At 40.4% G+C, this 13,941-nt stretch overlaps 1 protein-coding gene across 4 annotated transcripts in view; it reads left to right on the top strand.

Moving 5' to 3' along the window:
- Positions 1–13,941, top strand: part of RARB (retinoic acid receptor beta) — a 330,377-nt gene that overhangs the window by 75,902 nt on the left and 240,534 nt on the right. Inside the window, exons 3-4 of one of the 4 annotated variants that reach the window (XM_071804941.1) lie at positions 5,798–5,901; positions 6,610–6,687. The exons of the other annotated variants lie outside the window; for them this stretch is intronic. The gene's annotated coding sequence lies outside the window, so the exon portion shown is untranslated. The remainder of the gene's footprint in view (positions 1–5,797; positions 5,902–6,609; positions 6,688–13,941) is intronic. 4 annotated transcript variants of the gene reach the window in all.

Here is a 13,941-nt window from a genome sequence, read left to right as displayed (position 1 = left end):
ATACGAAAAGAATAAAATAGTCCTTTATCTTCTCTAGCCAACCATTTATTGGGTACTGAGAACAATTAAATATGGGAAGTAAAATCGAATGGCCTTTTAAGCAATCAATGTAAACTTCTGTACTGAATTACTGAAGAATAAAAATATACTGTGTCATCAGTCTTTAAATACCTCGCTCATTAAAAGGTTGTGCACTGACCTCTGATCCCTAATCCTCTGGATTATTAGTATTAATTTCTTTTTCTTTTTGTCTTCTTCATTTTTTACAGGACAGTGGGAGTCAGTTTCCACATCTATCAAATTAGATGGTGGTTTTAAGAAAACAAGTTCTATGACTCTCGGTTTCAAAGGAGAAAGGACATGGTTCTGTCTCTCTACGTTGTTCCTGTGGTGTGCATGTGTGTTTAGCATTTTTTCAAGGTTTTTTTTGTTTGAACAAGAAGATTCTCCACCCTGACTTTTTCATTGTGTCAGGTATCCATCCAGACGAGGTTAGGAGTCCAGGTGTAAGCCTGTCCCCGCTCCTGGGGCTGCAGAAGCTGGGGGCGAGGAAGCTGGTGTGCTTCACTGGTCACAGAGGGGACTCGGGAGCTGGAGCAGCTCCGGCAGCCGGAGGGTTTCTCTCCCACCTGCATCTGCCCATTGCATGACCCAGCCACTTGGTTCCTCGGTGAACTATGGGATGATGGGTCATAGCACCGCAAGGAACAAATCTTCAGCCTTAGTGAGATCTCAGTGACTTGCGAGTATGCTACTGCTAGCGGGTGGAAAGCTTGTTTGTTTTTCAAGCCGATAGTTCGCAGTGTTGATTTTCATTTGATTTTCCCCAACCGTTTTTTTTTGTTTGTTTGTTTGTTTTTTCCTTCCATTCTGTTAGCATATATATAACATAATATACTTAGGTATATTTGTAGCTCCCTGTTTGTGCCTGGTTGTCATATTACAGGAGTAGTGTCAGCAGAATGAGCTTAGCAGTGCATGCCTCTCATGTTGTGGCATGGCACTGAATTGTTCCGTGGTGGAGTTTTAGAGGGATCCTAATTGGCTAAAAAACCTTCCTTTGCAGAGTTGAAAGCACTCAGCAACTTAAGTGACAAGAGTGGGTCTTTTGGGGTAAAGGAAACCGTTTTAGCCGCATAAAAAGTTGACGAGGGGAGAAGGGTACCCCTTTGGGATGCAAGTAGCATAGGTAACTCCCTCCATAGCTGAACTTCCAGAAGGATGGTGGTGGTGGCTTAAGTTCTTTTTACTGAACTGTGTGTTGTCCAAGAACCATTCCCTTTGTCCTTGAGCTGTGCATAGGCTTGAGCCATAGTCAGCTCTGTAGTAACTTGTTCGCAAGTTCATTCTGAGGAGGAATCGGGATTCATGCATTTTCCATGGCCTGGATGGCTGAGTCTGCCATGACATAGCAGTGGCTGTGCCTTCTTTACTCTAAGCATTTTTGTTACCATCATGTTTAAGTGATTTTGTGACCATTCCATGTTTAAGTGATTGGTAAAGCATTTTTCTCTCCAGTCAGTATTGGCACTGCCTGTTGGCAGCTATAAACCCCGCACCTGCTATGTGGGTATCCTTTGGGTGACTGCTGTGGGTTTTGCAGTGGGCTGGCTTGGAAGAGCTCTGCAATAATCGCCTAGTATTCATTGATTCGTCTCATATTTATTATGATGGCTTTAACAAAGCTGATCTCATTTCATATTCATCCCATTGTCCATATACAACTTTTCACTGTAATTCATCATCGTTTAACGGGAATGTTGCCCTGAAACCATTTTGCTCAGAGGGAAATCTGGAATTGTCTCACCACTGTTTTGCCCGTAGCAGGTTTGTTGGTCAGGAAAATTTTTCACTGAAATTCTAACCTTGATGCAAGGAGCAAATGTTATCACTAGAAATCAGAATAGAAAGGCAAGAAAGTTTGTTTCTGCAGCTAGAAAATAGAAGCACTAGGAGATAAACTATCGAAGAGTTCTGACAAACAGGCTTATGAAATAGTTATAAATATGTACAATTAGCTTTGAAAAGGTATATCACTTATTTCTAATTTCATAATCCAAATTCTGAATTGTAGCTGAACACATTGTGTTTCTTTACTTCCTTCTGGAATTTTCATAGATCAGTGATTTGATGGTAAGTAATACTTCAGAAATTCACAGGATAAGAAACGAAGTAGTTGTAGGCTTGTCACAATTGCCCTTTGTGTCTTATTTTCCTTTTGATGGCAATAGATTTTGGTTTTGAGGGTTTTACATTGGATTTTCTAAAAAGTCTCTAACAATACATAAAATACTTACATTTTATATTCTGGACATTTTGTTAAATACGTGAAATTTGAAACTGAACCTTCATCTGATCCTCTTATTCCATTTTTATGGAAATCTGTTATTGTGTGTTGCATGACCCGAGTATTTTTCCTGTAAGTCTTCCAGTCTATATATTTACATATTTCAGTTTTTCAATTAACTTCATTTTGGGAGCATTTTATCTGTAGACTGGATAAAACTTAGTGTTGCTGTCACTGGGGAGAAACCTCCAGCTGACTTCAGCTGAAGTGAAATAGCAGCTTCTTTCCTGGTCCCTTTGTACGGTGAAGTCTTAAATAGGGCCTGACACAAAGTCTTTGCCAGTGTGTTTGGAGGCTGATGTTGATATGAACGTGCTTTTCATCAGTCCAATAAAGGACTGTTTGTTTTATGCGCCTTCTCGCCTTTCTTGTTAGCATCGCTATAAATGGAGTTTTTCTATAAATAGTAGTATTACCTGCCTGATGTGGTTTTCCCTTCTAGTTTGACAGCATTTCTTTTCATTGTCTTAGAGTCTGGTACAACACAGAACCCAGCAGTTTCTTCCACGTGATGTCTATTTTTCTTTATTTTCCACTGTCTAAAGTACTCCAGTGTCTCTTCTGTTGTGTCGCTTGAGCTCTAATTCCTTTTGAACTTGTTATTGTAGAAAGAGTACAGGACTAAAGGTGTACTTCGAATGGAAAGGTCCTTCAAATCTGGGAATTGCTTTTCTGGAATTTTGAGCTGAAATCTTCCTTGAAATTATTTTTGCATCTTAGGCTTATAATGGCTAGAAGAAGGCCAGCTCTCTTGGTGCTGAGTACCACGGGTGCACGGGACGGTGGTCCTGCCAGCAAGAAGAGGGGTGGGTGACAGCAGCTCTCCAGGGGTCCTGATTGTCCCTTCTGGGACAGGGCTGGGCTTAAACACCTGTTTAGCATCAACAGGATTTTACCACGTGCTTTATTTCTTACCAACAATATTTTCCTGTCAGGAGAATAATGTACATAATTACATTTTTCTCTTTTAAAGTGATGTAAGATCTTCTGCATTAGAATAATATTAATGATACTTGGATTTCTCAGGGTCCATCTTACAAAATTGGTTATATAGCAAGGAGTTTTGAGACAATCTTGAGACACCTACTCATGTGTCAAGTAAGATAATGATAATAAGATGATATGAGAAGTGGGAGAGCAGGGCTCTGTATTACATTAGGGAGGGTTTTCCCAGTGTGTGTGAACGGGTGACAGGAAACGTGGTAATGAGGAGTAGGCTGTGTGCATGGGGTGGGGTTATATCCTACGTGTACCTGTGCCCGTATGTTACACAGGGTAATGTGCACAGGGCACTTACAGTACACAATGCAATGTACTGCTGGGTTTAGGTCAAGTGGGACATGGTTCAGATGGCGTGCAAGTATGAGGGTGTTTGGCCAATTAATGGGTGATGCTGGTATTGCAATTGATGTCCACTATAAGTAACTGAGCTTCTCCTATTTCAGTCGAACTGTAGAAAAGGACTGCTATTGAAAAATGTGTTTGTTTTATCCTAAGCAAGCTGTGTTATTATATGCACTTTGAATGTACTGCTAAAATCCAGTTACATTTCTATCTTAGTGCTCTTGTGGTGCTAGTGACTATTAATCATGTGTTTTACAAAAAATGTGTTTCACAAAAATGAAATTATCCAAAAAAGCATTTCTTAGAGCTGTTAAGTAATGCAAGAATTTGTATTCGTAGCGAAGATAAATAGCCTTATGCTCATAAAAACACTGGACATATACTGAAGCGAGGCCTAAGACATCCAAATTTGAGCCTTGCAATGGCATGATCCAGTGTGTAATATTCTCCTGTGCATGTAGTGGAGTTGTGAAAGGGACTTTTCCCAAAAGTGTGGTGAAGATTTGCAGCCGCCAGTGGTGTTACTAGAGTGTCACGAAGTAGAAACTTCTCAAGTATTTTAGGTGCTTTTAACTTGTCCTAATTTCTTAAGAAAACTGGTGAAGCTGAGAAATGATGCAGGTGTGTTAAGACCTTGCTCAAAGTCCAGTAAAAACCCGGTGCAGGCTGTAAACTGGCTTTTGCACACTCATTTGCGGGGGCGGCTGTTGCTGGCATTAACAGTCCTGAGCTCAAGTCCCCTGGCTCCTTCAGGAGCAGTAAGTCATCGCTGTGATGATGTGCCTCAGTGATTTTACTGTCTATGAAATAGCGACCATCTTCACATGAACCTCTGGGGGTTCTTTGTAATAATATTGTATTTTTAAAAGATGGCTGTACCACTCTACATAATCTCCACTAATCGGTACATAAACCCTGTTTGGCAGTTTAAACTGTATGCACGAAATATGGGATTTGGCTGTGCCTGTTCCCATAGTTAAAAGCTTTATTCTGGTGCGAACCGCTTATTTAATTGTTTTTAAGTGCACTACACAGGCTTCTCTTTCTGTGTGCCAGATACATTTTTTGGTTCTGTTCTGTTGTATCTCTGAGCAAACAAAATCTTGGCTAAATTAAAGGATTACTTTCTGAAATAAAGCCTTGTTCTGTGGAGTTTACATAAATTAATCTCCTCTGTCATTTGGAGTTGAACGAATAAAAATTCTGTGTCCATTATTCTGGCATTTTCACCAAGTAATCTTGTGTCTGGAGCCAGTTTTCATCTATTATTAATATATCCTGATGGATGGGTTTATTTTCTACCTACATATGGCAAAAATGTATCGTTTTAAGCAAGTTACCTTGCTCCCTGTTTCCCCATAAACAAAAGCACTTTCATTAATCTGCTTTCAGAAGTCTGAAATGAGAAGTTTCTTTTCCTGTGCACAAGTAATTATAGGTGGGCCACGGATTAAATAACCTACAGAAAATGGTCTTTCCTCTGTAGCACAGCTGAGAAGGGCTTTGAAAATGAGTCTTGTCTGTTTGAGTACAGTGGTAAAAGGCACAAAGGCCATTGGGAGGCTGGAAAAATAAGTTGTTCTTTACTGCTTGGCCATTTTTGTGCTGTGTTGTAGTTGGCATTAGCAATGGAGGAAGGAGCTATATGTTGCCACTGCTACATAAAGTGGTTTATTTTAATTCTGGGTATTTAAATCTCTATTTAAAATAAGCTCAAGTAAAATATAACATTAAACACACCTGTTTCTTTGTCAAGTAGATGAGAGAGACGAATAATCTCCCAAGGTTTCTACCATGCCACACATTCAGTAATTGTGATTATCGGATGCATTTTTTTTAATCTGAAAGAACATACTTGAATTTTCTAGAAACTGATTCTACTTGTTTTTCGCCAGCTCTTTTTTCACCTGACTTTTTAGAACTGGAAGGTGTATGGAAGATTTTTGTTGTTGCTGTTGTTGTTGTCCCTGCCTCTAGACAGCTGAAAATTAAGGTCTTCCACACTTCATTCAAAGTCATCACTGCCCCCTCATTTACCAATGTTGCTGTCCCTTATAAAGATGTATTTCTCTGAGTTTGCTCCCATTATGCTCCTGTTGCTTGCAGGTCCAGCCCTTCTGGAGTCTTGCTTGGTCTCACTTGTGACACCCACGGTACAAGACCTGAAGTGGCTGAAGGTGGAGTCACTTTCCTCCTTGCTCGAGGAACAGGTACCCTTAGAGTCAATGCAGATTGTCCACAACACCCATCTCTTGCCACCTGCTAGGTCAAGAGGCTGTGTTCCTGACTGCAGCTGTGAAGCGGCAGGGGTGTTATGGTCTGTTCTTTATGACTGCAGACTGAAACTCCTGTGCATGGCTAGAATATGAAACTTTGTGTTTGGTTTTGAAGCTGGATCAGGATGTGGTAAATAGTGCTTTGATATCTCTGGGACAGCATCTGCTTTTCACTCTTCAGGCATCTTACACATATTGCTTGTTTCCTGGCATAGCCAGTGTTTTGCTCCTTGATTTATAGTTTGCTGTTAGTGTCCATAGCTGCAACTTTTGTAGCTAATGCTTTCTATATAAAATCTTGTCATTTTCCAGAATCAAGATTCTGGTTTTATTAAAGAAATGCCACTTTAACATGTGGTGTGGCTAGCAAGTAGCAAATCTTCAGAAAGAAGACCACTGGTATTCTTCCCCGTCTCACCCTCCCCAAGCCAAATGTCTTTGGATTAATTCCATAAATATGCTGTGCATCTGTGAATTACCAGACTCTTCACAGTTACCTGTCCGGTACTAGATCATGCTGATCCTTCAGATGGGATTTTGTGTGTGTTTAAAAATAATTAATGGCTCTGTTGATAGCTTTTCTAAGTGATGACACTACAGCATAAGACTAAGTAAAATTTGCTTTTTGTCCTACTTCCTCAGATGATTTACACTACAAGGCAATTCTCATTAAGGAAGTCGATCAAATAACCTGGTTTATATAAAGCTCCATCACAGCTGGTAAGGATTATATACAGAACAAAAACTGATGTTTGTTTTCATGTGTTTAGATTTCTAAAAGCCATTGAAGAGACCTAAGCTATGTTCTGGATGCCCTTCCTGTAATTAATACATAATACAGAGAGCAGTGAAGTATAAAAGACTGTTCATCTCACCATGACAAATGTTCAGCAGCAATGCGCTGAGCACGAAATGTTCCGAGCCTTCATCGTGGAGAGCAGGACAGGCCTTGCAGTGTGCTTGGAGTGCTCACAAGTGGAGAGCTTGGTAGCCAAAGCATCCAAGGGATCACAAAGTTGAGATTCTGGACAGGAGCACACCCTGCCAGCAGCTCTGTCCGATTCACAGCAAGGGGTTTCCAGGTTGGGACTACAGATTGATCGCAAGGGAGGACAGTGGGGGTGGTAAGAGGGTAGAGAAGCAGGGAAGGGGAAACAGAAACCCAGTGCCGCAGGAGTTCAGCACCACACGAGGTAGACCAGTAGTGTGTGGGGGACTACAGGGGGTCCGTGGATTCCCTGACAGAGGACATGGGAACAGAAATTAGCCTTGAAGATATGAAGGCCTACCCATGAGAAAGATGGGAGTAAAGGAGTATCCGGAGATGTTAAGGATGTACCCGTGAGAGAGAAGGGAGTAGAAGAGTAACATTGATGATAGCAAAATTAGCCGATGAGATGTTGCTGCTGTAACTTGTAACCAATAGTGAAGAGACACATGAATTGGTAAAACTGTATAAAAATGCACTTGTGGCAATAAATGGCATCTATTACTTTCATCCTGGAAGAACTTGGTCTATGTCGTTTGTCTGTCTCAACAACGACAGTAGTGTAACATTTTATTTGGAAATTTACTGGCAGCCAACGCGGCTTGAGCATCAGCTACTCTTTAAACAGCAGCCATCTGCTCTTGGGGCCGCTGCCTCTATGCAGGTGTGCTGCAGCAATTTGGCACCTTGCTGGTGAGGAACAGCTACAGCAAAGGTTTTGTGGGAAAGAAAGCATCACAGAGATGGGCACATGGAAAAAAATGTGGTGTTGGAGCTTCACAGACACTTTGGAGAAACATCATCCCACCTGAATGTTGTAGCCACGTACAAAATGGCTGCAGAGTGGTGCTGGAGAGATTCTTCTCCCTAAGCAAAATTTGGCTCTTTCTTGTTTGGTCCAAATTTGTTGTCAACCAGTCCGTAAGCCTGTGTAGTGTGTGTCTGCTAGAAGTATTACCGTTATTTTTTTTTCTAGCTAGCTATAGTATATATATTTATAAAGATGTGGTGGTACAACTTCTAATGCTTTTTAAACCAAGGATTCAGCCATAGAAGACAATCTTTTTCTAGTGGGTCTGAATGATAAGCCAGAGAGGATGGGAAAACACCTGCCTTCTGAGCATCTGTTTCTTCTTTTGCTCTATTAGGCAAAGAGAAACAGATTAGTGCTTGTTTCAGGTTCATAAGGGAGAAAACAAAGGGCTATAAGTGAACAATTAATTAATTAGAGATAGAACTATTTTTCTCACAAATATTTTTAACTGATAATTAGAGTATGAGGGTCTCAATTTATGGCACTTGGCAAATAAGACAAATTAATAAACTTGGTTTTCTTCACTGAATATAAACTGCTTTCCTTGCTTGAGAAGCATCCTGTTTTCTTTAGGTTGAAGTATGTCTCGAACTTGTTTTTATCCTGAGGATTCACTTTGCCTTTATAAATTCTGTTCCTCACCAAGTGCAGATGTTGAGGCTGGTGTCATAGTGGCCAGGATGTTTTTTTTTCCTTCATCTGTCTGTCTCCCTTTGCTGTAAAAGGTGTTATTTTAAAAATCCTGTTCACTTTATTGTGTTTTCTATAAGGGACAAATGACCACAATTCTTGCACAATTCTGTTTTCCTGCAGCTTTATCAATCTGTATTATTATTTTTATTTTCTTGGTATTTACTTTATAAATAATACAGACCTTTCCTTGTGGAAGAGGACAAATTCCTGTCCCAGACGACCTCACTGCTTGTTGAACAGGAGGCTGCCTTGCCATGCCATTTCGTCTGGACAGACATGAATACGAATGAGAGCTTGCTGGAAAACCATGCAGGAGAAATGCTTTTGTCCAGCAGTTGTCATTTGCCACAAGGTACTCAGCATAACAGGAAGTGAAAATTGGGTTGGAGCTTTTAATGGTGTGTGAAGGGACAGAAATGGCAAAGATCCTGTAAGGTTCTGCTCTGCACCTTGCTGGGCAGGTAGTGTGGGTCTGTGCAGGAGTGTGTTTGTACACTTGCATGTGTAAATTTGAGTGAGCATCTGGAATGAATTTGGCTCACATTTTCATACGGTCAGACAAATAAACTTGTGACTGGCAGTTAAAAATCTTCGATGTCTGTTACCCAAGGCTGAAAACGCAAGCTGGCTTTCCACTTCGCCTCTCCTGGAATGTGATCTTGGTGATGGTACAACATGCCTGCACTCAAGTAGTCTGTTGGTGCACTACATAATAGTCTTTACATCCAGCAGCCTGCTTGGTTGTGGCTGTTGTAACTGCAAACAGTTACAGCAACTTGTTTTATTGTTTAGAAAGCACTTAAAAAAAAAGAGGATGTAGGTTTCCCTTGGATGAGCTGCATTAAAAATAGTACAGTGTCCTGACACTGGCTCTTTGAAGTGAAGAAATAATGTTATTACAAGAGGGCCTTTTTGTGCTAGGCAGTGTGCAAACACCTCATAGCAAATAGTCCTTGTGTTCAGAGGGTTTGTGTTGTCTATAGACAAAGCATGCATTGGAAATAGAAGCTCAGACCGAATAAACGTGTGATAACAGCAAGTACCTAGCTAGGGCCAGGGTTATTTTGTGCTTGTTTGTTTTTTTTTTTTTTTTCCAATCATCTGTTTTGTGATGGGAATCAGTTATATTACAAGAGAACCGAAGTGAGCTCAAGGAAGAGAAAAAATAAGTAAGTGAAACTTGGAGAAACAGATGTGAGGGCATGGCTTCTTGGCACAAGGAGCAAATCCAGGGTCAACATGCCAAGAAGTTTGGAGAGGACAGACGGCAGGAGCAGAGGGAAATGAAGGTGCTGAGGAAGGCAGCGGGCATGACTGGAGTGACAGTGGTGACTGTCCTGGGGTGAAGAGGGGAGAGGAGACCTGGGCTGAGGTGGTGTGAACTTGAGGGCCTGTGAAGGCCTGGGGACCGTGGAGGAGAGGAAGAGGGAAAGAGGAGGTGGAGTTAAGTCTGGAGCAGAAGTGGAGGATGAACTGGTGTTCTCACACGGTGCTGGTTTCAGGTTCAGTGGGATGCTTTGCTGAAAGCAAGGTACAACTTTTTATGCTTAAATAATGATTTACTGATCACTAAGGCTAGTGCTTAAACAAAACTCATCCCAGTAAGTGAAATCCATTATGAGAGTACATCTGCATTGATTGTCATGCTAGTTCTTTATCCTCTCCCAAGTGTAGGATGGCACATTATCTCAGCTTTCTTCAGACGGATGGTTAATCCATAGTCTTTTGCTGCCTCAGCACACTGATTGGTGATGAACTTGAGGCAGATGGAAAGTTGAAGTAAAGTTCTATACGTAAAGAAGCATACATTGGTTAACTCTGCGGAGGCTTTTAATTTTCTTAAGTGAAAAAAGCTTGCCAAATGTTCAATAGAAATATTCCCGGTATCTGTACTGCAAAAAGAAGCCCAAGCAGAGGAAACCAAAACACAGTGGTCTGTGTTAAGCAGTAAGACAGGTCATGTTATCACAGCCTTCCCATTGGACTTTAAATGCAGGAGCTATATTTCACAATCCATCTTCCACTGTAAATGGATGAAAAAAAATAAATGCTGACCGCGGAGCTTACAAACAGCATTCTGCTGAGCTGTGGACAGGTGGCTTGCACGTCTTTCTTCAGACAGAGCTTCCTGTAATTTGAGTTATCAGTATCTGTTTAAAAGCATATAGGTGTGTATCCTTTTCTCCTCACGATACTTCTTCTGAATACTAAATATGATATTGTTCTATAGCACCTTGAGTGTGTTAGGGAAACATTGATGAGATATTCTCACCACCTTGGTTAGCAAACAAGAAATTATTCTTCCTGCATTTTAGTATTGTGGAAGACTCCAGTGAGTTTTTGAATGTTTTCTTCAATTTACATTTGGTAATGTTAATGATGAAATAAAAGAGAACACACTGCCCCAGGAGAAGGTATGCCAACGATCACGGTTATTTGGCATTGTGGTCTTTAGGGTACTGCAGTGTGGGGCAGCTTCTGCTTTTAGTTTTCTCAAAAATCTGCCAGTTGTACAGTCACCTCTTTCTGCAAAACAGGCTCATAGTAATCTGTGGAGGACTTTGTTCCAGTTGTTTGTTAGAAATGTAAGTAAATAAAGAGCTAAATCTTCCTTTGAGATGAGTTGGGATTTCAGGGGACCATTATGGTAACTAAGAGGAGAAGTTGCCTGGGTGCACTCAGGGGATGAGTTTGTTGTCAGTATCATTAGTGTCCTGTAGTGAACTGAGCAGCAGCGTAGAGATATTCTACAGAATCTGCTAAATGTTAAATACATGCAAATGTAAAATTAATAGAGATATGCATGTATATAGCAGTAAATCTGTTTAATAATTTATGTAGTTTTTTCTTAAGATCTCATATAAAACTGTGAATATAAGGAGTCAAACAGCAGTGTTTTGTTCCAAGCAAGTAAAACTAAATTCTGCTGTACTGCTAAAGTAAACTCTCAGGGATGCTCTCAAAATTGTTTTTCTGAGTGGATAGTGTACATTGTACCTTAACAGCACTGTTCTTTAAATATTTAAAATAAATATGACTGTGAAGAGAGTTTATGATATGAAGTTGGAAAAAATTATTCCACTTCATGTTAGATTTTTGCATATTCTCCGTCCTCAGAAAATGAGGCGATGCTTCATAAAAATTAAGTCATATTACCTATCTATTAGGTGCAAATACTTGCAATATGTTTAGATAGCATTTTAACTTAGCAGGATATAATATTTTCAAGAAAGATTGAGTTACTTTGTCTCTGCTATTATGAGGTATGTGTAAGTACATTTAGCACTCATAAGATGTTACACTTGCATATAATTCACCCCATTGTTTCTCTGATATGAAATAATGTTATTTTCATCATAAAATATATAGAGAGAACTTAGTGCTGACTAAGTGTTTGAGACTATTTAGGACATAAATATGGGACAGTTTGAGGCCTGCTGTTGTTCTTGCTGTAGATTTGAGAATATAAAATAGGAACAAAAGTGATGGCCTATATTTACCAGCATTATAGGTATCATTGTAAACAAATACCACTACAAATTATGACACACAAAATAATGTCAACTGCTGTCTTCTCTGTGATTGGGGATGAGCTTCATTGTGATAGACAGGGATCGGATTCTGATGGACTGTGGTGTTGGTCTGGTCATTAGCAATTTTTGTGGTTTTTATTGGTAAAATACAGATCAGCATTTCATAGTTGGAACAGTTACTCAGCGACCGTTTGACATGCACTCATATTTAGTGCTATCAAAATGACACTTCTGCTTATGTAAACTTGCATGCTTATTACTTATGTCTCCCAAGATAATTGTTCGCTAAACAAGGCGAATGTAAACAGGAGGCTATTTTTTTAGAAAGTTGCTCCTTCAGCTTCCTGTCCATCCTAAAGGTCAAATCCTTTTTTGTGAGACCAAAAACAGCTGCTGACGCAGTGGTGACAGTGAAGAATGACAATATTATGATCTATGGTACGGTTAAGAACTCAGAGTTAAAGGTTGTAACAGAGGAACATCCTTTCAGCATGTTTCTGCAAACCTTAATAAGTGGCCAAAGAAAAATGCTTTTGAAATGGGCTCATTTAGAATGCTTATTTCTTCATATTTTAGTCTTCGAATGCTTCTTCCTACAGAGGTCTCTACCTGATAGCGTTCATTTGTATTGCTCGCATTTTGAAAAATTCCTGATATATTGAATAAAACTGCATTACCCCTGAATCTCAACCACTCCGCAGTGTTATCTCTAGCTCTGGTCATAATGTCACCGTCCGATGGAAATCATCAGGAATGTTTTGCAGCACACTGAGACTTGCAAAAGCTCACGTAAAGTGCTGACAACGGAGCAGGGGACTGAGTCCAACCCATAGGCCTCAGATAATGCCACCCCACCTCGTCCTTCTCTGTCACTGCTCAAGGAATTTCCCCACTGTGAAGGGGTTTAGGATGGAGGCCCAGGTCCCTGGAAGTGTGGTGGCCAAGGTGAAACTCTGTTAGATAAATTTTTTGTAGTCTAGTGGCAGGAGCCATCTCAGTGGCAGCACTGGGGGAATGGCGGCAGAAGGGGAAATAAAATGACATATCAGGAGCCCTTCTAGGATGAGGCGGTGTGGTTTAAAAAGTTAACTCCATTGCAGAAAATTAACTCTGTCCCAGACAAACCCAATGCATGAAGTCTGGCCAGAGGTTTTCAAAACCAGCTGCGGAGCAAATACTTGTGGTTCACAAGGTTCAGTGCCTGTCCCGGGTTCGCATTCAGCACTCAAACCCATTTTGGATTTGCACAGGAGAGCTCTACTGATTTCCCTTCCAAGTAATCATCTGCAAGGCGAGTGGAAGACGTTGGGTTCATCCATAGCTGCCTGTTTGTTTGTTTATCCTGGAGCTGAGGGAAGTTTATTAGACATAAGGTTTATTTTTGGTTTTAGCTTTTAGTGCTGGGTGTACCACAGTTCAGGATGCTTCACTTGGCAGTTTAGCTAGTGCTTCCCTTCCATCTTTTTTTTTTTGGGTGCAATTTCAATGATGTTTCTCTGATTAGGCTCTTTATTTTTTTTAATTTAAACAAAAGCAAAAACTTTCTTTAAAATGTTGGTTTTTTTGTCTTAAGAGAAAAGAAGAAGGGGACCTGTCAAGCATTTCAAGAAGAATCAGTTTTGCTAGAGGTGGTTGGAAGCCGCTGTCACCTTGTAGTAAACTACTCTGCTCTTACTCACAGTGAGGGATGGAAAATATTGAGTACTTTTGGAAGTTTGGGTAAAGAGGAATGGCATGCTGGCTCGTAGCTTTGGAAGACACAGCGATGGGCCCTTTTGTGAGGTTAATGCTCCAGGACAACAGAGTCCTGCTATGGAACTGACTTTTTTTTTTCCACCAGACAAGAGAAATATGTTAGTTTTACATGGAAAATTCTTAGCATAAATGCAGATATAAGAAAATAGGAACTTAGCGTAGCATTTACTGTGGCAGAAGAAAAATGTATT

This window comes from Patagioenas fasciata, chromosome 2 (genome assembly GCF_037038585.1).
Source record: "Patagioenas fasciata isolate bPatFas1 chromosome 2, bPatFas1.hap1, whole genome shotgun sequence".
Taxonomy (NCBI): Eukaryota; Metazoa; Chordata; class Aves; order Columbiformes; family Columbidae; genus Patagioenas; species Patagioenas fasciata.
The sequence above is the reverse complement of the archived record's forward strand: the minus strand, read 5'-3'. Positions and strand labels throughout refer to the sequence as shown.